General features: G+C 41.5%; 1 long non-coding RNA gene across 4 annotated transcripts; it reads left to right on the top strand.

Annotated features, from left to right (window-relative positions):
- Window positions 1-14302: 14302 nt before the first annotated feature.
- Window positions 14303-20613, top strand: LOC147998167 (uncharacterized). Of its 4 annotated transcripts, XR_015646937.1 has the most exons (6): window positions 14303-14498; window positions 15021-15207; window positions 15984-16072; window positions 16823-16989; window positions 19528-19629; window positions 20464-20613. It is a non-coding gene; the product is annotated as an uncharacterized LOC147998167 (long non-coding RNA). The 4 variants fall into 4 exon arrangements; XR_015646936.1 differs by having other exon boundaries at window positions 14303-15207; XR_015646938.1 differs by having other exon boundaries at window positions 14303-15207; window positions 19511-19629; window positions 20464-20610.
- Window positions 20614-25305: the final 4692 nt, after the last annotated feature.

The following is a 25305-nucleotide window of genomic DNA, read 5'->3' as shown; positions in this document are numbered from 1 at the left end:
CTATTATCCTTAGGTTTGATCTTCTCATTGAGTCCTGGATTTCCTGTATGTTTTGGACCAGTAGCTTTTTCCGCTTTACATTATCTTTGACAGTTGAGTCAATGATTTCTATGGAATCTTCTGCTCCTGAGATTCTCTCTTCCATCTCTTGTATTCTGTTGGTGCATTTTGTATCTACAGCTCCTTGTCTCTTCTTTTGGTTTTCTATATCCAGCGTTGTTTCCATGTGTTCTTTCTTGATTGCTTCTATTTCCATTTTTAATTCCTTCAACTGTTTGATTGTGTTTTCCTGGAATTCTTTCAGGGATTTTTGCGATTCCTCTCTGTAGGCTTTTACTTGTTTATTAATGTTTTCCTGTGCTTCCCTAAGTGTGTTCATGTCTTTCTTGAAGTCCTCCAGCATCATGATCAAATATGATTTTGAAACTAGATCTTGCTTTTCTGGTGTGTTTGGATATTCCATGTTTGTTTTGGTGGGAGAATTGGGCTCCGATGATGGCATGTAGTCTTGGTTTCTGTTGCTTTGGTTCCTGCGCTTGCCTCTCGCCATCAGATTATCTCTAGTGTTACTTTGTTCTGCTATTTCTGACAGTGGCTAGACTGTCCTATAAGCCTGTGTGTCAGGAGTGCTGTAGACCTGTTTTCCTCTCTTTCAGTCAGTTATGGGGACAGAGTGTTCTGCTTTCGGGCGTGTAGTTTTTCCTCTCTACAGGTCTTCAGCTGTTCCTGTGGGCCTGTGTCTTGAGTTCACCAGGCAGCTTTCTTACAGCAGAAAATTTGGTCTTACCTGTGGTCCCGAGGCTCAGGTTTGCTCGTGGGGTGCTGCCCAGGGGCTCTCTGCAGCGGCAGCAACCAGGAAGACCTGTGCCGCCCCTTCCGGGAGCTTCAGTGCACCAGGGTTCCAGATGGTCTTTGGCTTTTTCCTCTGGCGTCCGAGATGTGTGTGCAGCGAGCAGTCTCTTCTGGTTTCCCAGGCTTGTCTGCCTCTCTGAAGGTTTCGCTCTCCCTCCCACGGGATTTGGGTGCAGAGAACTGTTTATCTGGTCTGTTTCCTTCAGGGTCCGGAGGTGTCTCTGGCAGGGGTCCTGCCGCTCCTGGGCCCTCCCCCACTGGAGCCCAGAGGGGATGTGGGCAGGGGTGAGCAGTGTTGGTGGTCTCTTCTGCTCTGCAGCCTCAGGAGTGCCCACCTGACCAGGCGGTTGGGTCTCTCTCTCACCGGGTCTGGGAGCAGAGAGCTGCTGCGGGCCGGGATCCGCGGGTGTGGGACTTCCGGTAAACACAGAACGTGCCCGGTCCTAGAGAAATTCTGCTTCCTTGTGTCCCAAGCTCACCAGGCAGCTTTCGGGCGTGTAGTTTTTCCTCTCTACAGGTCTTCAGCTGTTCCTGTGGGCCTGTGTCTTGAGTTCACCAGGCAGCTTTCTTACAGCAGAAAATTTGGTCTTACCTGTGGTCCTGAGGCTCAGGTTCGCTCGTGGGGTGCTGCCCAGGGGCTCTCTGCAGCGGCAGCAACCTTCACTCCTTCTTTAAAAGGGGAACAAGAATACCCTTGGCAGGGAATAGAGAGGCAAAGATTAAAACAGACACAGAAGGAACACCCATTCAGAGCCTGTCCCTCATGTGGCCCATACATATACAGCTACCCAATTAGACAAGATGGATGAAGCAAAGAAGGGCAGGGCGACAGGAGCCGGATGTAGATCTCTTCTGAGAGACACAGCCAGAATACAGCAAATACAGAGGCGAATGCCAGCAGCAAACCACTGAACTGAGAACAGGACCCCCCGTTGAAGGAATCAGAGAAAGAACTGGAAGAGCTCGAAGGGGCTCGAGACCCCATATGAACAACAATGCCAAACAACTAGAGCTTCCAGGGACTAACCCACTATCTAAAGACTATACATGGACTGACCCTGGACTCTGACCTCATAGGTAGCAATGAATATCCTAGTAAGATCACCAGTGGAAGGGGAAGCCCTTGGTCCTGCTAAGACTGAACCCCCAGTGAACGTGATTGTTGGGGGGAGGGCGGCAATGGGGGCAGGGTGGGGAGGGGAACACCCATAAGGAAGGGGAGGGGAAGGGATTAGGGGGATGTTTGCTCGGAAACTGGGAAAGGGAATAACATTCGAAATGTAAATAAGAAGTACTCAAGTTAATAAAAAAAAAATCTAAAAAAAAAGTCTCCCAAACAAAAAATGCCTAGGACCAGATGGATTTAGTGCAGAATTCTGTCATACCTTCAAAGAAGACCTAATACCAATACTCTTCAAAATACTTACCCAATTTGTTCTATGACGCCAAAATTATGGATATACCTAAACCACACAAGGACCGCACATAGAAAGAGAGCTTCAGACCAATCACCCTTATGGACTCGATGCAAAAATAGTCAATAAACTTCTTTATAATAGAATTCAAGAACATGTCAAAATGATCATTCATTAGGATCAAGTATCCTTCATACCACGGATGCAGGGACGGTTCAGTACAATCCACTATATAAACCAACTCAAAGGAAAAAAAAAACATGATCATCTCTTAGGTGCTGAGAAAACATTTGACAAAATTCAACTCCCCTTCATGATAAAAGTCTTGGAAAGTTCAGAAATTAAATCCCATATCTAAACATAGTAAAATCATAGCAAAATCAGGGACTAGACAAGGCTGTCCACTCTCTCTGTACTTATTCAATGTAATACTCTAAGTGCTAACCAGAACAATCAGACAACTAAAGAGGTCAAAGGAATACAAGTGGGAAAGGAAGAAGTCAAAATATCACTATTTGCACATGATATGATTGTATACTTAAGTGATCCCAAATATTACACCATAGAACTTCAAAACCTGATAAACAACTTCAGCAAAGTGGCTTGGATATAAAATTAAGTCAAACAAATCAATAGCTTCCCTCTACTCAAAGGATAAACATGCTGAGAAAGAAATTAGGGAAATGACACCCTTCACCACAGTCACAAATAATATAAAATTCCTTGATGTGACTATAACTAAGCAAGTTAAAAGATTTGTGTGACAAGAACTTCAAGTTTCTGAAGAAAATTAATCGAAGAATATCTCAGAAGGTAGATCTCCCATGTTTATGGATTGGCCACGATTAATAATATAAAAAATGGCCATTATGCCAAACATAATTCCCCAATTCAGTGCAATCCCCATTGTAATTAAAACTCAATTCTTCAGAGTTAGAAAGAGCAATTTGCAAATTCACTTAAAAAAAAGATAGCCTAAAGTATTCTCAAATACTTCTAGGACAATCGCAATCCTGAATGTCAAGCAGTATTACAGAGCAACAGTGCTAAAAACTGTATGGTATTAGTACAGAGACAGGTAGATAGATTAATGGAATAGAATTGAAGACCTAGAAATAAACCAACACAGCTGTGGTCACTTGATCTTTGAAAAAGGAGCTAAAACTATACAGGGAAAAAAAGGCAGCAACTCAACATGTGGTGCTTTTTCAACTGGAGTTCAGCATTTTGGAAGAATGCAAATTGATCCATTCTCATTACATTGTACAAAGCTCCCTTCCAAGTGGACCTAGGACCTCCACATAAAACCTAATAAATCGCAACTATTAGAAGAGAAAGTGGGGAGGAGCCTCGAACAGAAAGTCACTGGGGAAAATTTCCTGAACAGAACACCAGTGGCATATATTCTAAGATCAAGAATTGGCAAATGGAACATCATAAAACCGCAAAGCTTATGTAAGACAAAGGAAACTCTCATTAGGACAAACCAGCAAACAACAGATTGGGAAAAGATCTTTGCCAATCTTATATCTGAAAGAGGGCTAATATCGAAAATATGAAAAAATCAAGAGGGTCGATTCCAGAGAGCCAAATAACCCTATGGAAATGGGGTACAGAACTGAACAAAAAATTCTCAGCTGAGTAGTATGGAGTGGCTGAGAAGTACCTAAAGAAACACTCAACATCTGTACTGGCTAGTTTTGTGTGTCAACTTGACACAAGCTGGAGTTATCCCAGAAAAGGAGCCTCAGTTGTGGGAATACCTTCATGAGACCCAGCTCTAAGGCATTTTCTCAACTAGTGGACAAGGTGGGAGGACTCAGACCACTGTGGGTGGTGCCGTCCCTGTGCTAGTGGACTTGTGTTCTAGAAAGCAATCTGAGCAAGCCAGGGAAAGCAAGCCAGTAAGAAACATCCCTCCATGGCCTCTGCATCAGCTCCTGCTTCCTGACCTGCTTGAAATCCAGTCCTGACTTCCTTTGGTGATGAAACAGGAACTTAGAAATAAGCTGAATAAACCCTTTCCCCCTCAACTTCCTTCTTTGTCATGATGTTTGTGAAGGAATAGAAACCCTGACTAAGACAACATCCTTAGTCATCAAGGAAATGCAAATCAAAACAACCCTGAGATTCCACCTCACACCAGCCAGAATGGCTAAGATAAAACCCTTAGGTGAGAACGGATTCTGGTGAGATGTGGAGAGAGAGGAACACTCCTCTATTGTTGGTGGGATTGAAAACTGGTACAAACACTCTGGAAATCAGTCTGGAGGTTCCTCAGAAAATTTAACATAGCACTACCTGAGGACCCTGCTATACCTCTCCTATGCATATACCCAAAAGATGCTCCAATATACAACAAAGACACATGCTCCACTATGTCCATAGCAACCTTATTTATAATAGCCAGAAGCTGAAAATAACTCAGATGTCCTTCAACAGAGGAATGGATACAAAAATTTGGTTCATCTACACAACGGAGTACTACTCAGCTATCAAAAACAATGACGCGATGAAATTCATAGACAAGTGGCTTGAACTGGAAAATATCATCCTAAGTGAGGTAACCCAATCACAGAAAAACACACATGGTATGTACTCACTGATAAGTGGATATTAGCTCCAAAACTTATAGCTCCAAGATACAATCCACAGACCACATGACGCTCAAGAAGGATGACCAAAGTGCAGATGCTTCACTCCTCCTTAAAAGGGGAACAAAAATATTCATATGAGTGGATATGGAGGCAAAGTTTGGAGCAGAAACTGAAGGAATGGCCATTCAGAGCCTGCCAACCTGTGGCCTATAATATATATATATATATATATATATATATATATATATATATATATATACGCCCACCAAAACTAGAGAAGATTGATGAAGCTAAGAAAGTGCATGCAGACAGGAGCTGGATATAGATGTCTCTTGAGAGCCGGAGCCAGAACATGTCAAATACAGTGGTGAATGCTAGCAGCAAACAATTGAACTGGGAACAGGACGCCCGTTGGAGGAATTAGAGAAAGTATTGAAAGAGCTGAAGGAGCCTGCAACCCCATTAGTACAACAATGCCAACCAACCAGAGCTCTCAGGGACTAAACCACTACCCAAAGACTCTACATGGACTGACCCATGGCTCTAGCTGCATATGTAGCAGAGGATGGCCTTCTTGGGCACCAATGGAAGGCGAAGCTGTTGGTCCTGCCAATGTTGGATCCCCATTGTAGAGGACTGTCGGGGTTTGGGAATTCGGGGTGGTTGTTGAGGGGAACACCCTTATAGAAGAAGGGGGAACGGGGTAGGAGGCTTATGTCCTGGAAACCAGAAAAAAATAATAACATTTGAATTTTAAATAAAAAATCCAATTAAAAAAAGCTCCTTACTTTCTTCATTTCTTTCTTTCTTGACAAATTTGTCATTGAGTAGAGTGTTGTTTAGCTTCAATTTGTAGGTGGGTTTTCTGTTGTTATTGTTGTTATTGTAGACCAGTCTTAGTCAATGGTTATCTGATAGGATCCGTGGGATTGTTTCAATCTCCTTGTATCTATTGAGGCCTGTTTTATGACCAGTACTATGGTCGGTTTTGCTGAAGGTACCATGAGGTGCTGAGAACAAGTTAGGTTCTTTTGTTTTTAGCACGAAACATTCTACAGATGTCTGTTAAATCCCCTTTTTTCATAACTTTGCTTAGTTTCATTGTGTCTCCATTTAGCGTATTGTTCCACTACCTGTACATTGATGAGAGTGGGGTGTTGAAGTATCCTAGTATCATTTTGTTTAGTGCAATATACGTTTTAAGATTTAATAAAGTTTCTTTTATGAATGTGGGTGCCCATTCATTTTGAGCATAGGTGTTTAGAATTAAGAGTATATCTTGTTAGAATTTTCCTTTGATGAGTGTGAAGTGTTCTTCCTTATTTTTGTTTTGATAACTTTTGGTTGAACATTGATTTTATTTGATATTAGAATTGATACTCCAGCTTCTTTCTTGGGATCATTTGGTTGGAAATTATTTCCTGGTATTTTACTCTGAGGTAGTGTCTGCCTTTGTCACTGAGATATGTTTCTTGTATACAGCAAAATGCTGTGTCCTTTTTAGGTATCCATTCCGTTAATTTATGTCTTTTTTTTTTTTTGGTTCTTTTTTTCGGAGCTGGGGACCGAACCGAGGGCCTTGCGCTTCCTAGGCAAGCGCTCTACCACTGAGCTAAATCCCCAACCCCAATATATGTCTTATTATTGAGAAATTGAGTTCACTGATATTAAGAGATAGCAGGGAATAATTATTCTTTTTATATATTTATTTTTTCTCCATCTTTATTAACTGGGGTATTTCTCATTTATATTTCGATTGTTGTTACCTTTCCTAGTTTCCGGGCCAATATCCCACTTAACCCCTCCCCCTTCCCTTCTCTATGGGTGTTCCCCTCCCAATCCTCCCCCTATTACCGCCCTCCTCCCAACAATAACGTTCACTAGGGGTTCACTCTTGGCAGGACCAAGGGCTTCCCCTTCCACTGGTGCTCTTACTAGGCTATTCATTGCTACCTGTGAGGTTGGAGACCAGGGTCAGTTGATGTATAGTCTCTGGGTAGTGGCTTAGTCCCTGGAAGCTCTGGTTGGTTGGCACTGTTGTTCATATGGGGTCTCAAGCCCGTTCAAGCTCTTTCAGTTCTTTCTAAGATTCTTTCAACAGGGGTCCTGTTCTCAGATCAGTGATTTGCTGCTGGCATTCACCTATGTATGGGTTGTATTCTGGCTGTGCCTCTCAGAAGAGATCTACATCGCTTCCCGTTGGCTTGCAGTTCTTTGCTTCATCCATCTCATCTAGTTTGGTGGCTGTATAAGTATGGGCCACATGTGGGGCAGGTTCTGAATTGGTGTTCCTTTTGCCTCTGTTCTAAACATTGCCTCCCTATTCCCTCCCAAGGGTATTCTTGTTCCACTTTTAAAGAAGTAGAGAAGCATTACATTTTGGTCATCCTTGATTTTCCTGTGTTCTGTGCATCTAGAGCAATTCGAGCATTTGGGCTAATAGCCACTTATCAATGAGTACATACCATGTGTGTTTTTCTGTGATTGGATTACCTCACTCAGGATGATATCTTCCAGTTCCATCCATTTGCTTATGAATTTCATAAAGTCATTGTTTTTGATAGCTAAGTAATATTCCATTGTGTAGATGTATCACATTTTCTGTATCCATTCCTTTCTTGAACAGCATCTGGGTTCTTACCAGCTTCTGGCTATTATAAATAAGGCTGCTAGGAACATAGTGGAACATGTGTCTTTGTTATATGTTGGGGCACCTTTTGGGTATATGCCTAAGAGAGGTATAGCTGGGTCCTCAGGTAGATCAATGTCCAATCTTCTGAGTAACCTCCAGACTCATTTCCAGAATGGTTGAGGCAGTCTGCAATCCCACCAACAATGGAGGAGTATTTCTCTTTCTCCACATCCTCCCCAGCATTTGTGGTCATCTGAGTTTTTGATCTTAGCCATTCTCACTGGTGTCAGGTGAAATCTCAGAGTTGTTTTGATTTGCATTTCCCTTGTGACTAAAGATGTTGAACATTTCTTTAGGTGTTTCTGAGCCATTCAGATTTCCTCAGCTGTGAATTTGTTGTTTAGCTCTCAACCCCATTTTTAATAGGGTTATTTGTCTCCCTGCAGTCTCAGTTCGTTAGCTCTTTGTATATTTTGGATATAAGCCTTCTATCAGTTATAGGATTGGTAAACATCTATTCCCAATCTTTTCATTGTGGTTTTGTGCTAACAACAGTGTCCTTTCCTTTATAGAAGTGTTGCAGTCTTATGAGATCCCATTTGTAGATTCTTGATCTTAGAGCATAAGCCATTGGTGTTTTGTTCAGCAAGTGTTCTCAAGTGCCCAGGTGTTCCAGATGCTTCCCCACTTTTTCTTCTATTTGTTTGAGTGTATCTGGTTTGATGTGGAGGTCCTTGATCCACTTGGACTTAAGCTTTGTACAGGGTGATAAGAATGGATCAATCTGAATTCTTCTACATGCTGACCTCCAGTTGAACCAGCACCATTTGCTGAAAATGCTATCTTTTTCCATTGGATGGTTTTGAATCCTTTGTCAATAATCAAGTGACCATAGGTGTGTGGGTTCATTTCTGGGTCTTCCATTCTATTCCACTGGTCTATCTGTCTTTCTCTGTACCAATACCATGCAGTTTTTATCACTATTGCTACTGCTTGAGTTCAGGCATAGTGATTCCCCTGGAAGTCCTTTTATTGTTGCATATATTATTAACTCTCCTGGGTTTTTTGTTATTCCAGATGAATTTGCAAGTTGTTCTGTCTAACTCTTTGAAGAATTGGATTGGTATTTTGATGGGGATTGCATTGAATCTGTAGATCGCTCTTGGTAAAATGGCCATTTTTACTATATTAATCCTGCCAATCCATGAGCATGGGAGATCTTTCCATCGTCTGAGGTCTTCCTCAATTTCTTTCTTCAGAGTCTTGAAGTTCTTATTGTACAGATCTTTCACTTGCTTGCTTAAAGTCACACTGAGGTATTTTCTATAATTTAGGACTATTATGAAGGGTGTCATTTCCCTAATTTCTTTCTCGGCTTTTTTCTCTTTTGTGTAGAGGGAGGCTACTGATTTATTTGAGTTAATTTTATACCCAGCCACTTTGTTGAATGTCCTTATCAGGTTTAGTAGTTCTCTGGTGAACTTTTGGGTTCACTTAAATATACTATCATATCATCTGCAAATAGTGATATTTTGACTTCTCCTTTTCCAATCTGTATCCCCTTGATCTCCTTTTGTTATCTGACTGCTATGGCTAGAACTTCAAGAACTATACTGAACAAGTAGGGAGAAAGTGGGCAGCCTTGTCTAGTCCCTGGTTTTAGTGGGATTGCTTCAAGTTTTTCTCCATTTAGTTTAATGTTAGCTAGTGGTTTGCTGTATATGGCTTTTACTCTGTTTAGGTATGGACCTTGAATTCCTATTCTTTCCAGGACTTTTATCATGAAGGGGTGTTGAATTTTGTCAAATGCTTTCTCAGCATCTAATGAAATGATCATGTGGTTTTTATCTTTCAGTTTGTTTATATAATGGATTACATTGATGGTTTTCCATATATTAAGCCACACCTGCATGACCTGGATGAAGCCTACTTGATCATGTTGGATGATTGTTTTGATGTACTCTTGTATTGGGTTTGTAAAATTTTATTAAGTATTTTTGTGTGGATACTCATAAGGGAAATTGTTCTGAAGTTCTCTCTCTTTGTTGGGTGTTTGTGTGGTTTAGGTAGAAGAGTAATTGTGGCTTCATAAAAGGAATTTGGAAGCGCTCCATCTGTTTCAATTTTGTGGAATAATTTGGATAGTATTGGTATGAGGTCTTCTATGAAGGTTCGATAGAATTCTGCACTGAAGCCATCTGGACCTGGGCTCTTTTTGGTTGGGAGATCTTTAGTGTGTTTTTCTATTTCTTTAGGAGTTATGGGGTTGTTTAAATGGTTTATCTGTTCCTGATTTAACTTCGCTACCTGGTATATGTCTAAGAAATTTTCCACGTCCTGCAAATTTTTAAGTTTTGTTATATATTTGTTGTTTGTCAATATAGGCTTTTGTAGTAGGATCTGATGATTTTTTGAATATCCTCTGATTCTGTGGTTATGTCTTCCTTTTCATTTCTGATTTTGTTAATTTGGACACACTCTCTGTGTCCTCTCATTATTCTGGCTAAGGGTTTATCTACATTGCTGATTTTCTCAAAGAACCAACTTTTGGTTCTGTTGGTTTTTGTATAGTCCTTTTTGTTTCTACTTGGTTGATTTCAGTTCTGAGTTTGATTATTTCCTGCCTTCTACTCCTCCTGGGCATATTTGCTTCTTTTTGTTCTAGAGCTTTTACCTGTGATGTCAAGCTGCTGATTTATGCTGTCTCCTGTTTCTTTCTGCAGGCACTCAGAGCTATTAGTTTCCGTCTTAGCCCAGCTTTCATTGTATCCCGTAAATTTGGGTATGTTGTATCTTCATTTTCATTAAATTTTAAGAAGTCTTTAATTTATTTCCGTATTTCTCCCTTGGCCAGGTTATCATTGCGTAGAGCATTGTTCAATTTCTATTTATATGTGGGCATTCTTCCTTTATTGTTGTTGAAGACCAGCTTTCGCCCATGGTGGTCTGATAGTACGCATGGGATTATTTCTATCTTTGCATCTATTGAGGCTTGTTCTATGACCAATTATATGGTCAATTTTAGAGAAAGTACCATGAGGTATTGAGAAGAAGCTAGATCCTTTTGTTTTTGGATAAAATGTTTTATAAATATCTGTTAAGTTCATTTGTTTCATGACAATTCTTAGTCTGTCTATGTCTCTGTTTAATTTCTGTTTCCATGCTGTCCATTGATGAGAGTGGTGTATTGAAATCTCCTACAATTATTGTGTGTGGTGCAATGTGTACTTTGAACTTTAGTAAGGTTTCTTTTATGTATGTAGGTGCCCCTATATTTGGAGCATAGATATTTAGGACTGAGATCTCATCATGGTGGATTTTTCCTTTAATGAATATGAAGTGTTCTTCCCAATCTTTTTTGATAACTTTTAGTTAAAAATCTATTTTATTCCATATTAGAATGGCTATTCCAGCTTGATTCCTTAGACTATATGCTTGGAAAGTTGTTTTCCAGCCTTTTACTCATGGGTAGTGTCCTTCTTCATCTCTGAGGTTTGTTTCCTGTATGCAGCAGTATTCAGGGTACTCATTGCATATCCAGTTTGTTAATCTATGTCTTTTTATTGGGGAATTGAAGCCTTGATGTTGAGAAATATTAAGGAATAGTGATTATTGCTTCCTGTTATATTCGTATTTGGATGTGAGATTATGTGCGTGTGTTTTTCTTCTCTTTGTTTTGTTTCCAAGACGATTAGTTCCTTGCTTTTTCTAGGGTGTAGCTTATCTTCTTATGTTGGGCTTTACCATTTATTATCCTTTGTAGTGCTGCATTTGTAGAAAGACATTGTGTACATTTGGTTTGTCATGGAATATCTTGGTTTCTCCATCTATGCTAATCGAGTGTTTTGCTGGATACAGTAACCTGGGCTGGTATTTTTGTGCTCTTAGGGTCTGTATGACATCTGTCCAGGATCTTCTGTCTTTCATAGTCTCTGGAGAGAAGTCTGGTATGATTCTGATAGGTCTGCCTTTATATGTTATATGTCCTTTTCCCTTACTGCTTTTAAAATTCTTCCTTTATTTTGTGTATTTGGTGTTGTGACTATTATGTGACTGGAGGTGTTTCTTTTCTGGTCCAATCTATTTGGAGTTCTGTAGGCTTCTTGTATGTTTATGGGTATCTCTTTCTTTAGGTTGGGGAAGTTTTCTTCTATGATTTTGTTGAAGATATTTACTGGTCCTTTCAGCTGGGAGTCTTCACTCTCTTCTATACCTATTATCCTTAGGTTTGATCTTCTCATTGAGTCCTGGATTTCCTGGATGTTTTGAACTAGTATTTTTTTCCGTTTTACATTATCTTTGACAGTTGTGTTGAAGATTTCCATGGAATCTTCTGCTCCTGAGATTCTCCCTTCCATCTCTTGTATTCTGTTGGTGATGCTTGTATCTACGGCTCCTCGTCTCTTCCTTTGGTTTTCTATATCGAGGGTTGTCTCCCTTTGTGTTTTCTTTATCGCTTCTATTTCCATTTTTAATTCCTTCACCTATTTGATTGTGTTTTCCTGGAATTCTTTCAGGGATTTTTGTGCTTCCTCTTTATAGGCTTCTACTTGTTTATTTATGTTTTTCTGTGTTTCTTTAAGGGAATTCTTTATGTCTTTTTTGAATTTCTACATCGTCATGATCAAATGTGATTTTAAATCTAACCCTAGTGTTAGGGTTATATTTCTGGTGTGTTTGGATATTTAGTTTTTACTTTGGTGGGAGAATTGGGCTCTGATTATGCCATGTAGTCTTGGTTTCTGTTGCTTGGGCTCCTATGCTTGCCTCTTGCCTTCAGGTTGTCTCTGATGTTACCTTGTTCTGCTACTTCTGACAGTGGCTAGACCGTCCTATAGACCTGTGTGTCAGTAGTGCTGTAGATCTGTTTTCTTGTTTTCTTTCAGCCAGTTATGGGAACTGAGTGTTCCACTTTAAGGCTTGTAGTCTTTCCTGTCTACTGGTCTTCAGCTGTTCCTGTACGCATGTGTCCTTAGTGCACCAGGCAGGTCGCTGGGAGCAGAAAAGTTGGTCTTACCTGTGGTCCCACCACTGATATTGGTCCTGGGGGCTGCTTTTGAGCTCTCTGTGGCGGCGGTAACCAGGAGGGCCTGTGCAGCCTTTTCCTGGGGCCCCCATGCTCTCGGGTCCCAGATAGGGTTAGGTGTTTTCCTCTGGAGTCAGAAATGTGGTTAGAGTGTGGTCTCTTCTGGGTTCCCAGACATGTCTGCCCCTCTGAAGGTTTAGCTCTCCCTCCCCCGGGATTTGGGTGCAGGGAGGTTTTGACTGGGTCCCTTCAGGTTCTGGCAAGGAATAATTATTCTTTCCTGTTATTTTTGTTGTTAGATGTGGAATTATATTTTTGTAGGTATCTTTTATTGGGTTTGTTGCAAGAAGATTACTTTCTTGCTTTTTCTAGGGTGTAGTTTCCCTCGTCTGTTGGGGTTTTCCTTTGTAGAGCTGGAATTTTGTACAGATATTAAGTAAATTTGGATTTTTTTGCAGAATCTCTTGCTTTTTTTTTTTTTTTTGGTTCTTTTTTTCGGAGCTGGGGACCGAACCCAGGGCCTTGCGCTTCCTAGGTAAGCGCTCTACCACTGAGCTAAATCCCCAGCCCCATTGCTTTTTCCATCTATGATGATTGAGAGTTTTGCTGGGGGTAGTTGCCTGGGCTGGCATTTGTCTTCTTTTAGGTTATGTATGACATCTGTCCAGGATCTTCCAACTTTCATAGTCTATGTTGAGAAGTCTAAGTCTGATGTATTTGTGACAGTTCTGCCTTTATATGTTAGTTGTCCTTTTTCCCTTTACTGCTTTTAGTTATCTTTCTATGTTTTGTGTGTTTGCTATTTTGACTATTATGTGACTGGATGAATTTCTTCTCTTGTCCAATCTGTTTAAACTTCTATAGGCTTCTTGTATGGTCATAGGTCTTTCTATCTTTAGTTAGGGAAGTGTTCTATAATTTTCTTGAAGATATTTACTGGCCCTTTAAGTTGGGAATCTTCGTTATCTTCTATACATATTATTCTTAGGTTCTGTCTTCTCATTGTGTCCTGGATATCCTGAATCTTTTGTCTAGAAGACTTTTGCTTTTTGCTTTTTGCTTTTTTAATTTTCTGTGACTTTTGTCTCAGTGTTTTCTATGGTATCTTCTACCATAGATTCTCTCTTCAATCTATTGTATTCTGTTGGTTTGCATGAGTCCATTTCTCTGGATCTCTTTCCTAGGAGTTCTATCTTCTGGGTGGTCTATGTTTGTGATTCCTTTATTGTTTTGAAGGAAAAAAGTTTCAAAGTTTCGTAGATATGAGAAGCAAAGTTATAAAAGCAAAGTTATGAGAAATACATGTGGTGGTCAAGATGCCTATGACAAACTTGTGACCTTTCTGAGAGATACCTATGATGTCAGGTTTCCAAGTGATATTGTATAGTATTGTGGTAATTCTGACTAAGCTAAAATTAAGACAAAACAAACGCAACTCAGAAAGACTCCCTACCCCTCCCTGTGGTAAATTCTGAGAACAACCACAAATTTCATCCTGACCTTGGCCAACCACCCATTCCCCTTCCCCCCATCTAATTGACATGTCAACTTAGCCCTTTTCCAGTGATTCTCCACGACTAGGTGCAGGGCTGGATGAGGAAAGTGACCCACTGAGCCAAGAACAGCCCCTTGAGCAGGCCAGCCAATATCTGACCAGATAATTTCTCCTGTATACCACCAATAAGAATGAGTCAGCTCACCCTTTTGCTGAAGTCTGCCCTCTGAAATGAATAAAAATTGTGTTCTTTTTGAATTTGGGGTTACTTCTCCCTGCGCGGACGAGCAACTCCACATATGTTTACCTTATACCCTCTTGCTATTGCAGCGGTCACTTTGTCAATCTGTGCTCTGTGGGTTGCGCTCCTGAGTTAAGGCCACTATGGGGTCTTACAACATTTTGGTGCATTGGCCAGGAGCTGTGCTCCCCTCAGACCACAATTGTTGAAGCGATTGGAAATAAGCTCGAGCAAATCTAGGTTCTGTGTTCTGTGTTATTTTCTGTATGTCTCTGTATCATGTGGTCTTGTCTTTGTCTTGAGTTGTCCACGTCTGCTGTCTGAGGTGTTTGAATCCCTTCAGAGGGGGGTTTGAGTCCCCCCAGAGAGGGTTTAGAGTCCCTTTGGTGGTTGCTTTGGGTCCCGTGAGGGGCTTATGGTTGTGACAGGAAGAAGTGCAGGTTTTCACAGGCCACAGGCCTTAGAGGACACTCTAGGAGGAGAAAGGAATGTAGAGGATGCTCTGGAATCCCGTCAGGAGGTGGGATCAGATCGTCCACCTCATCCTGGAATCAGCCAGGGTTAAGCTGCAGTTTGGACCAGGTACTGAAAGTATCAGGCATTTATGGAAATTGTGTATAGGATGCCTTGTCTTCTTTTTGTTTATCTTGTTTGTTTTCTGTGGTATTGTCATGTCTTGTGTCTTTTAGGCTTTTGTTTCATTTTTGGACTTGGACTGATGGCTGTGTTTGAAATCATGGAACTGCTTGTTTTGTTTTTCAGAGTTTTACTTAGTCCTCTCGGTGCTTAACTTGGAAATGATTTGCTTGAGAGAAATTGTTCTCTGCCTGGGAGTTCTGTCTTTCTCTGTTGAGCCTCCTCCCCAAGGAGAGATGCCCTTCCCTTTGCTCCCCTTGCCCAGTCTAGCTGCTGTCAACAGTTCATCACACATGTGTATGAAGGACTTCAGGTTAGTGAGTGACCCTATCTGAAGCAGACATTAGCAGAACCTGAAAGCTTTGCCTTGGATCTCCCTGTTGCTTAGGCATTCAAAGCTTCTAAGGAAGTGACTGCACAGAGTGGGAATGTGTGGGGCTAAGGGTGGCAGGCACATGGGCCAGCTAGCTAGCAAGTTGCAGGCTGCACACAGGCAGCGGCGCAGCTCAGGCTGAGCCAGAGTGAGAAGAGTTTCAAGATGATGAGGCTGGCTGGGGCTGACGCTTTGACAGCAAAAAGATAGCACTGAGTTAGTGATTGTTTTAAAGACTATTATGAGACCTTTGGCCCTGAAAAAATTCCAGTCGGTGCCTTTAGTGGCCACACCTTCAACAGTTGTTCACAGAATGAGAGTGTTCACTAAGAGAAAGTTCTTTGAGGGAGCCTGCCTCTCTCCCCTTATCCACTGGCCCTATTCCAGGAGAGGAGTAAGTCTCCAGCATTAGGTCACCTTCCCTGTTAATTCATCATTGACATGGAGAGTGTCTCTGATCCTATCCTTGCAGCAGTCATTTCCTGCCCCTGTGGTCAAAATGCCCCAGGTTGGGGGGCAGGGAAGCTCCTAAAGTAGTTTCAGAAAGAATATTCAGCAAACTGCGAAGAACTTTGTTTTCCCAGTTAGAATTCAGAACAGGCTTTGGCTGTGTTTACACTAGGATGATATCAGGAGAAAGTGTTGGCATGGGCTCTTCAGCCTACTCTGACTGGTGGCTGTGGCCAAGGTCAGAATCAAAGTTTTCTTTTCCATAGACCTCTAACCCAGTGAGACAGCTTGGTAAAGGGCCACTACTGAAGTCCTGGAATTCAGAGGCACGGGGCAGGCTGTAGTTCTATTAAAGGTTGGTATTCCAATGTTAGCAATCTCTTTATTGGATGTAAGAGGCAGGAAGCCCAGTTCAACTTTGACTCCTTCCTCAGGAATGGCAGTGGAAAAAGTCCTGATAGCCCCAGGTGAACCAGTTATCTCTTACTATAGTTACTCTCTGATACCCAAGGCGTTAATTGGATCACACCCCCCTAAATCTGGCTTTTCTTCCGTGTTCACCAAGGTGCTCCAAGGAACAGATGAGCCATTCAATTCTTTTGTCAGCCACTTGGCATCTAGCACCCAGGTCCTAACCATCTCTCTATCCTTTTATTATTAGTTCTTACTAGAAACTTGATGTTGTTTGGAGGCTGAGTCTCTTCAGAGGCGAAGCCACCAAGCTGACACTGAAGGGAGGTACTCCTTAAGGGAAAGTCTAAGTCCAGAGAGACAGCCGGTATCAGACCAGCTGCCCCTCTGTTCGCCTTTCTGTTTCACAAGCAAAAGGCTTGTGCTTATTTTTGCACTGGCCTTTTCCTTCCAAGAAAGCTTCCTCATTTAGCTGTGTGACTGAATGCAATTTTCCTTTTTTTTTTTTTTTTTATTTATTAACTTGAGTATTTCTTATATACATTTCGAGTGTTATTCCCTTTCCCGGTTTCCGGGCAAACATCCCCCTCCCCCCTCCCCTTCCTTATGGGTGTTCCCCTCCCAACCCTCCCCCCATTGCCGCCCTCCCCCCATAGACTGCAATTTTCCTTTTTGGCTGACCTCTATTTTCTAGACTGTCTTCTTGTTTTCTCACAAGACCACCTGAGATGCTTGATAATAGCTGTTACAGGTCCTCTTTACCACTGAGGAAATACAGAATCCTACTAGAGGCCAGAAAGAATGTTCCAGACCCAGGTGGAAGGCCCTCACTCCTGTCTGTTGACTTCAATACCCCTAAAGGTAGGGAACACCAAGTCTACTGCCAAACTCCAATGATGGGGCTCCAAGGGGTTGGAAAATGCCCTACCAATGGGCCTAAGGTATGGGAAATGGTCCAGGGGCAGACAGAATTCCCCTCATCATTCTTGGAATGTTTGATAGAGGCTTTCGGTCAGTTCACACCCTACAACTCTACAGCAGAAGAACACAAAGTCCCTGTTAATATGGCCTGCATAGACCAACCAGCTAAAGATATGAAGAGAAAGTTGCAGACACTTGAGATGTTAAGCTAAGATGCTGAGAGAGTTAGTGTAAGTTGCAGAGAAAGTAAGGTTGAAGTGTGGTTCAGGGTCTGTGCACATAAGTTAATGGCATCTAGTAGCTGTAGAGGAAGATGCATAAGATATCATGACAGAAAGACTGAGGAAGAGAAAGAGGAAAGAAGGCAAAGAGAGCAGGAAGCTAGGGAAGAGAAAAGAGACAGAAGAAGAGGAAGCTGGAGATCTAAAGGGAGATAAAAGACAGGAGAGGAACTTATACTGGCCACAGTAGTTAGGGAACTTAGGAAGACAGTACCTGGCAACAGAAGCGAATTCCTGGATAAAGATCAGTGTGCCTATTGTAAGGAAAAAGGACACTGGGTCAGGAACTGCTCCAGGAAAAAGCAGAGGGGCTTCTTCAGTGGCCCTGAAGGCAAGCCTCTCAGTCCTAGAGTACTGGCTATGCGCAAAGATGGAAGGGAAGCCCACCCAATTGTTTTGTGAATACGGGGGCCCAACACTCTGTGCTCCTACACCCAGATGGGCTAGTGTACAGCAAAATACCTTGGATACAGGGGGATACCAGCAAAAACAATACTCATGGAATACTTGAAGAACGGTGGAGCTTGGCATGGGCCGGGTATCCCACTTGTTCCTTGTGATCCCAAACTGCCCCTCTGTGTCTGAACCATGCAACCCTGCTCCCGGACCCCAACCTAGATACCCCTTCATGACTGTCAGCATGTACTCACTGAAGCACAGGGGTGGCAAAAGATCAGACTGACCAGCCACCAGAGGGGGTAGATGCCACCAGAGGGGGCAGATGCCACCTGGTTCACAGATAAGAGCAGCTTCTTAGAGGAAGGAAAAAGATGGGCTGGGGCTACAGTGGTAGATGGAAACAGAGTCATCTGGGCTCAGGACCTACAAGAAGGCACCTCTGCTCAGAAGGCAGAGCTCGTTGCCCTCACCAAAGCCCTTGAGCTGGGATAGGGAAAGGGACTTAACATCTATAAGAACAGGTATGCCTTTGCTACAGACTACCAGCAGAGGGGGCCTGTTGATATCTGAGGGCAAGGAGGTTAAAAACAAAGGAGAGATTCTGGCTCTGTTAAGGTCCCTCCAAGACCCAGCCAAGCCGAGGAGGGACTTTGGTACACCTCAACAGGAAAGAAGATCTTGCCACAAAAACAGGCAGAGGCCATGATAATACAAATGCATGAATGGTCTCACTTATGGGTAAGCAAACTCATCCAGATGTTTTCAAAAACTAAATATTATGTCCCAGGTCTCAAGTATCTTGTGGAGCAGATAGTGCACCGATGTGTACCATGCCAAAAAGTAAATATTTGCAAGAATAAAGTTGACTCTGGCAGGAGTCTCTGTGGGGATCAGCCTAGGGCCTAATGTGAAGTGGACTTCACTAAGATAAAGCCAGGACAAGTATCTCCTAGTGTTCTTAGTTACCTTTTCAGGATGGGTAGAAGCTTTTCCCACCAAGCAAGAGACCACCTTGGTAGTCAAGAAGATAGTGGAAGAAATCTTCCCCCAGTTTGGGGTGCCCAAGGTAATTGGGTCAGACAATGGCCTCACTTTCATCGCCAAGGTAAGCTAGGGTGTGGCCAGATATTTAGAGGTCAATTGGAAATTACATTGCATCTACAAACCTCAAAGTTCAGGACAGGCAGAGAGAATGAATAGAACTCTAAAAGAGACCCTGACCAAATTAACCATGGAGACCGGCAAAGACTGGGTGGCACTCCTTCCTCTTTCTCTGTTCAAAGCAAGAAATACCCCTTCCAGACTCAGCCTTACCCCCTTTGAGATCTTATATGGGGCCCCAGGTCCTCTGATTGTATTAGATGATGTTATTGAACCAAAAGGCCTACAGATGATTCAGAAAGAAGTCAGGTTGCAGCTGGAAACAGACTATGCCCTGGGGACCCCTGAGACATGTCACCAGTTCCAGGTCAGAGACTCCATCTACATATGACAACAGTGGGTCCAGACACTTGAGCCTCGCTGGAAAGGACTGTACCTGGCGCTCCTGACACCCCAACTGACATCAAGTGTCAGACCTCACCAGCCATGTACTAGCTGTTGGGACTGGGGACTAGGACCTAGAGGACACTTAGATTTTGAATCAGACAGCTGATCTTCCTACTGTCTGGAAAGCCAATGCAATTATCCAAATGCAGTAGCCATACTTTTTTTCTCATGCTATCTATGGTAACTGTACAGGTAATGGGAACAAATCATACTTATTGATCTTATATTCATAGTCCTCCAATTAACATAGGAGCAAGTTGGGGAGAGATGGATATTCCTGTAATCTTCTTGGCTACCTGGTCTTAACAACAATTGTGGATCTGCTCAACCTGCAGAAGAGGGTAAAGAAACTGTAAGTTGTACTGTGGAAATAAAAGGAAGTCCTATTTGTGTGGGTAATGCAATTCATTTTTTAACCATAACTTCTCAAATTTGGTTATCTAGAATTGGTTATAGTACTACCCAGAATTCTTTTTTGAATATGATGTATCTTTTTTTATTACATTTTTGAAGTCTAATGTTTCATATATACACATACCTACTGGAAAACACCACAGGATCAATGAGAACAGAATATGGGCTCAATATGGCCCTGGCTTCACTCACTCAGTTAACTCCATGACTTGAACTTACTGTTTAGCTCCAGGAGACTTTGCACAAGCCTTCTCTTTGCTCCCCCAAAAATTAAGGAGGCCCTTTCTCCTTTGAACCTTGGGTGCCCATGCAGAAGCTGGCCATGTGGTCTGAGGCCCATATGTACTTATTTTAATAAAATCTTGATGTAGAAATGAAACTTTGGCCTTTGATTCACTAACTGCTGAATATTCTTTATCACTATGTGATGGGGCTTGGTTTGTTGTTGAAAAGAAGATGCAGGCTCTGCTCTCAAGAAGCTTTTAGATTATATGAGAGTCATCATATGGTTTCTAATAATGGATATTATAATAGAAACAAATACTTGAGGCTACAATGTAGGAATAAAATGGGTACTGGAGAGGCTTCAGATCAAATGACTACAGTTGACCAGAGAAGCAGAACATGGAAAAGCCATTGGGGTTAGGAAGAATAATCGTTTATGCATTGTGATATTATAGTTTACTTAAGGTATGTATTTCTATCATCCTTTACAAGATTTTGGGGTAACCTATAATTTTTTAAATTCCAAATTGGTTTTGTTGTTTTTCAGGAAGTCTTCACACCACTGTTGCTGGCACTCAGAGAAAAGAGGGTGGCGGTGGCAGAGTTTCAGTAAGAATGGGAGCAGATATGCATGTTGTATACAACCTGCAAATGTAGCCATTTGATCACGAAATAATTAAACATTTGTGGTATTAAAGGCTGGACTATATATGTGTGTTTTATTATTGTTATAGTTATTTGCATTGTTCACTTCAAACAACTGCTTGTTTACATAACAGACTAAACTGACACTTATGTGTATGTTTTAACCCAATCCTTGCTAGATAATCCTCTTCTCCCGAACAGCCGTATTTCTGAGCTATGTGACCATTACCAGTCCAGAATTCTTTTTCAAAGATTTATTTATTTTATGTATATAAGTACACCATGTATCTGCACTTTACATTTTCTTTGAGGGTGGTCTCAATGTTTTCTATGGTATATTTTGCCTCTGAGATTCTCTTTTCAATCCCTTCTATTCTGTTGATGATGCTTGCATCTAAGACTTTTGATTTTTTTCCTAGGTTTTCTATCTCCAGGATTGTCTCCCTTTGTGATTTCTTTATTATTTCTATTTTGATTACTATATTTTCTGTATTCATTCCTCTGTGGAGAGAAATCTGGGTTCTTTGGAGCTTCTGGCTATTATAAATAAGGTTGCTATGAACATAGTGGAACATGTGCCCTTCTTATACGTTGGGGCATCTTTTGGGTTTAAGCACTGGAATGGTACAGTTGGGTCCTCAGGTAGTACTAGATTCACTTTTCTGAGGAACCTCCAGACTGATTTCCAGAATGGTTGTACCAGTCTGCAATCCCACCAACAATGGAGGAGAGTTCATCTTTCTTCACATCCTCGCTAGCATCTGGTGTCACCTGAGATTTTTATCTTACCATTCTGACTGATGTGAGGTGGAATCTCAGGATGGTTTTGATTTGCATATCCCTGATGACTAATGATGTTGTATATTTCTTTAGGTGCTTCACAGCCATTCAATATTTTTCCATTGAGACTTCTTTGTTTATATCTGTCCCCCATTTTTAATAGGGCTATTAGATACTCTGGATTCTAACATCTTGAGTTCTTTGTATATATTGGATATTAGTCTTCTATAGGATGTAGGATTATTAAATACCTTTCCCAATCTGTCGATTGTCATATGTCCTAATGACATTTTCTGTTGCCTTACAGAAGCTGTGTAATTTTTTGCAGTTTCATTTGTCAATTTTTTTTATTAACTTGAGTATTTCCTATATACATTTCAAGTGTTATTCCCTTTCCCGGTTTCCGGACAAACATCCCCCTCCCCCCTCCCCTTCCTATTGGGTGTTCCCCTCCCAATCCTCCCCCCATTGCCGCCCTCCCCCCAACAGTCTAGTTCACTGGGGGTTCAGTCTTAGCAGGACCCAGGGCTTCCCCTTCCACTGCTGCTCTTACTAGGATATTCATTGCTACCTATGGGGTCAGCGTCCAGGGTCAGTCCATGTATAGTCTTTAGGTAGTGGCTTAGTCCCTGGAAGCTCTGGTTGCTTGACATTGTTGTACTTTTGGGGTCTCGAGCCCCTTCAAGCTCTTCCAGTTCTTTCTCTGATTCCTTCAACGGGGGACTTATTCTCAGTTCAGTGGTTTGCTGCTGGCATTCGCCTCTGTATTTGCTGTATTCTGGCTGTGTCTCTCAGGAGCGATCTACATCCGGCTCCTGTCGGTCTGCACGTCTTTGCTTCATCCATCTTGTCTAATTGGGTGGCTGTATATGTATGGGCCACATGTGGGACAGGTTCTGAATGGGTGTTCCTTCATTCTCTGTTTTAATCTTTGCCTCTCCCTTCCCTGCCAAGGGTATTCTTTTTTCTCATTTAAAGAAGGAGTGAAGCTTTCACATTTTGAACATCCGTCTTGAGTTTCATTTTTTCTAGGGATCTAGGGTAATTCAAGCTTTTGGGCTAATAGCCACTTATCAATGAGTGCATACCATGTATGTCTTTCTGTGATTGGGTTAGCTCACTCAGGATGATATTTTCCAGTTCCAACCATTTGCCTACGAATTTCATGAACTCGTTGTTTTTGATAGCTGAGTAATATTCCATGTGTAGACGTACCACATTTTCTGTATCCATTCCTCTGTTGAAGGGGATCTGGGTTCTTTCCAGTTTCTGGCTATTATAAATAAGGCTGCGATGAACATAGTGGAGCACGTGTCTCTTTTATATGTTGAGGCATCTTTTGGGTATATGCCCAAGAGAGGTATAGCTGGATCCTCAGGCAGTTCAATGTCCAATTTTCTGAGGAAGCTCCAGACTGATTTCCAGAATGGTTTTACCAGTCTGCAATCCCACCAACAATGGAGGAGTGTTCCTCTTTCTCAGCATCCTCGCCAGCATCTTCTGTCACCTGAGTTTTTGATCTTAGCCATTCTCACTGGTGTGAGGTGAAATCTCAGGGTTGTCCTGATTTGCATTTCCCTTATGACTAAAGATGTTGAACATTTCTTTAGGTGTTTCTCAGCCATTCGGCATTCCTCAGCTGTGAATTCTTTGTTTAGCTCTGAACCCCATTTTTTAATAGGGTTATTTGTCTCCCTGCGGTCTAACTTCTTGAGTTCTTTGTATATTTTGGATATAAGGCCTCTATCTGTTGTAGGATTGGTAAAGATCTTTTCCCAATCTGTTGGTTGCCGTTTTGTCCTAACCACAGTGTCCTTTGCCTTACAGAAGCTTTGCAGTTTTATGAGATCCCATTTGTCGGTTCTTGATCTTAGAGCGTAAGCCATTGGTGTTTTGTTTAGGAAATTTTTTCCAGTGCCCATGTGTTCCAGATGCTTCCCTAGTTTTTCTTCTATTAGTTTGAGTGTGTCTGGTTTGATGTGGAGGTCCTTGACCCACTTGGACTTAAGCTTTGTACAGGGTGATAAGCATGGATCGATCTGCATTCTTCTACATGTTGACCTCCAGTTGAACCAGCACCAATTGCTGAAAATGCTATCTTTTTTCCATTGGATGGTTTTGGCTCCTTTGTCAAAAATCAAGTGACCATAGGTGTGTGGATTCATTTCTGGGTCTTCAATTCTATTCCATTGGTCTATCTGTCTGTCTCTGTACCAATACCATGCAGTTTTTATCACTATTGCTCTGTAATACTGCTTGAGTTCAGGGATAGTGATTCCCCCTGAAGTCCTTTTATTGTTGAGGATAGCTTTATCTATCCTGGGTTTTTTGTTATTCTAGATGAATTTGCAAATTGTTCTGTCTAACTCTTTGAAGAATTGGATTGGTATTTTGATGGGGATTGCATTGAATCTGTAGATTGCTTTTGGTAAAATGGCCATTTTTACTATATTAATCCTGCCAATCCATGAGCATGGGAGATCTTTCCATCTTCTGAGGTCTTCTTCAATTTCCTTCTTCAGTGTCTTGAAGTTCTTATTGTACAGATCTTTTACTTGCTTTTTTAAAGTCACACCGAGGTACTTTATATTATTTGGGTCTATTATGAAGGGTGTCGTTTCCCTAATTTCTTTCTCGGCTTGTTTCTCTTTTGTATAGAGGAAGGCAACTGATTTATTTGAGTTAATTTTGTACCCAGCCACTTTGCTGAAGTTGTTTATCAGCTTTAGTAGTTCTCTGGTGGAACGTTTGGGATCACTTAAATATACTATCATGTCGTCTGCAAATAGTGATATTTTGACTTCTTCTTTTCCGATCTGTATCCCCTTGATCTCCTTTTGTTGTCTGATTGCTCTGGCTAGAACTTCAAGAACTATATTGAATAAGTAGGGAGAGAGTGGGCAGCCTTGTCTAGTCCCTGATTTTAGTGGGATTGCTTCAAGTTTCTCTCCATTTATTTTAATGTTAGCAACTGGTTTGCTGTATATGGATTTACAATGTTTAGGTATGGGCCTTGAATTCCTATTCTTTCCAGGACTTTTATCATGAAGGGGTGTTGAATTTTGTCAAATGCTTTCTCAGCATCTAATGAAATGATCATGTGGTTCTGTTCTTTCAGTTTGTTTATATGATGGATCACGTTGATGGTTTTCCGTATATTAAACCATCCCTGCATGCCTGGGATGAAGCCTACTTGGTCATGGTGGATGATTGTTTTGATGTGCTCTGGAATTCGGTTTGCCAGAATTTTATTGAGTATTTTTCCATCGACATTCATAAGGGAAATTGGTCTGAAGTTCTCTTTCTTTGTTGTGTCTTTGTGTGGTTTAAGTATAAGAGTAATTGTGGCTTCGTAGAAGGAATTCGGTAGGGCTCCATCTGTTTCAATTTTGTGGAATGGTTTGGATAATATTGGTATGAGGTCTTCTATGAAGGTTTGATTGAATTCTGCACTAAACTTTTCTGGACCTGGGCTCTTTTTGGTTGGGAGACCTTTAATGACTGCTTCTATTTCCTTAGGAGTTATGGGGCTGTTTAACTGGTTTATCTCTTCCTGATTTAACTTCGGTACCTTGTATCTGTCTAGGAAATTGTCCATTTCCTGAAGATTTTCAAGTTTTGTTGAATATAGGTTTTTATAGTAAGATCTGATGATTTTTTGAATTTCCTCTGAATCTGTAGTTATGTCTCCCTTTTCATTTCTGATTTTGTTAATTTGGACGCACTCTCTGTGTCCTCTCGTTAGTCTGGCTAAGGGTTTATCTATCTTGTTGATTTTCTCAAAGAACCAACTTTTGGTTCTGTTGATTCTTTCTATGGTCCTTTTTGTTTCTACTTGGTTGATTTCAGCTCTGAGTTTGATTATTTCCTGCCTTCTACTCCTCCTGGGTGTATTTGCTTCTTTTTGTTCTAGAGCTTCTACGTGTGCTGTCAAGCTGCTGACATATGTTCTTTCCTGTTTCTT

Source organism: Rattus norvegicus, chromosome X (genome assembly GCF_021556685.1).
Source record: "Rattus norvegicus strain SHRSP/BbbUtx chromosome X, alternate assembly SHRSP_T2T, whole genome shotgun sequence".
NCBI lineage: Eukaryota > Metazoa > Chordata > Mammalia > Rodentia > Muridae > Rattus > Rattus norvegicus.
Note: the sequence above shows the minus strand (reverse complement) of the source record. Positions and strands in the feature narration are given on the sequence as shown.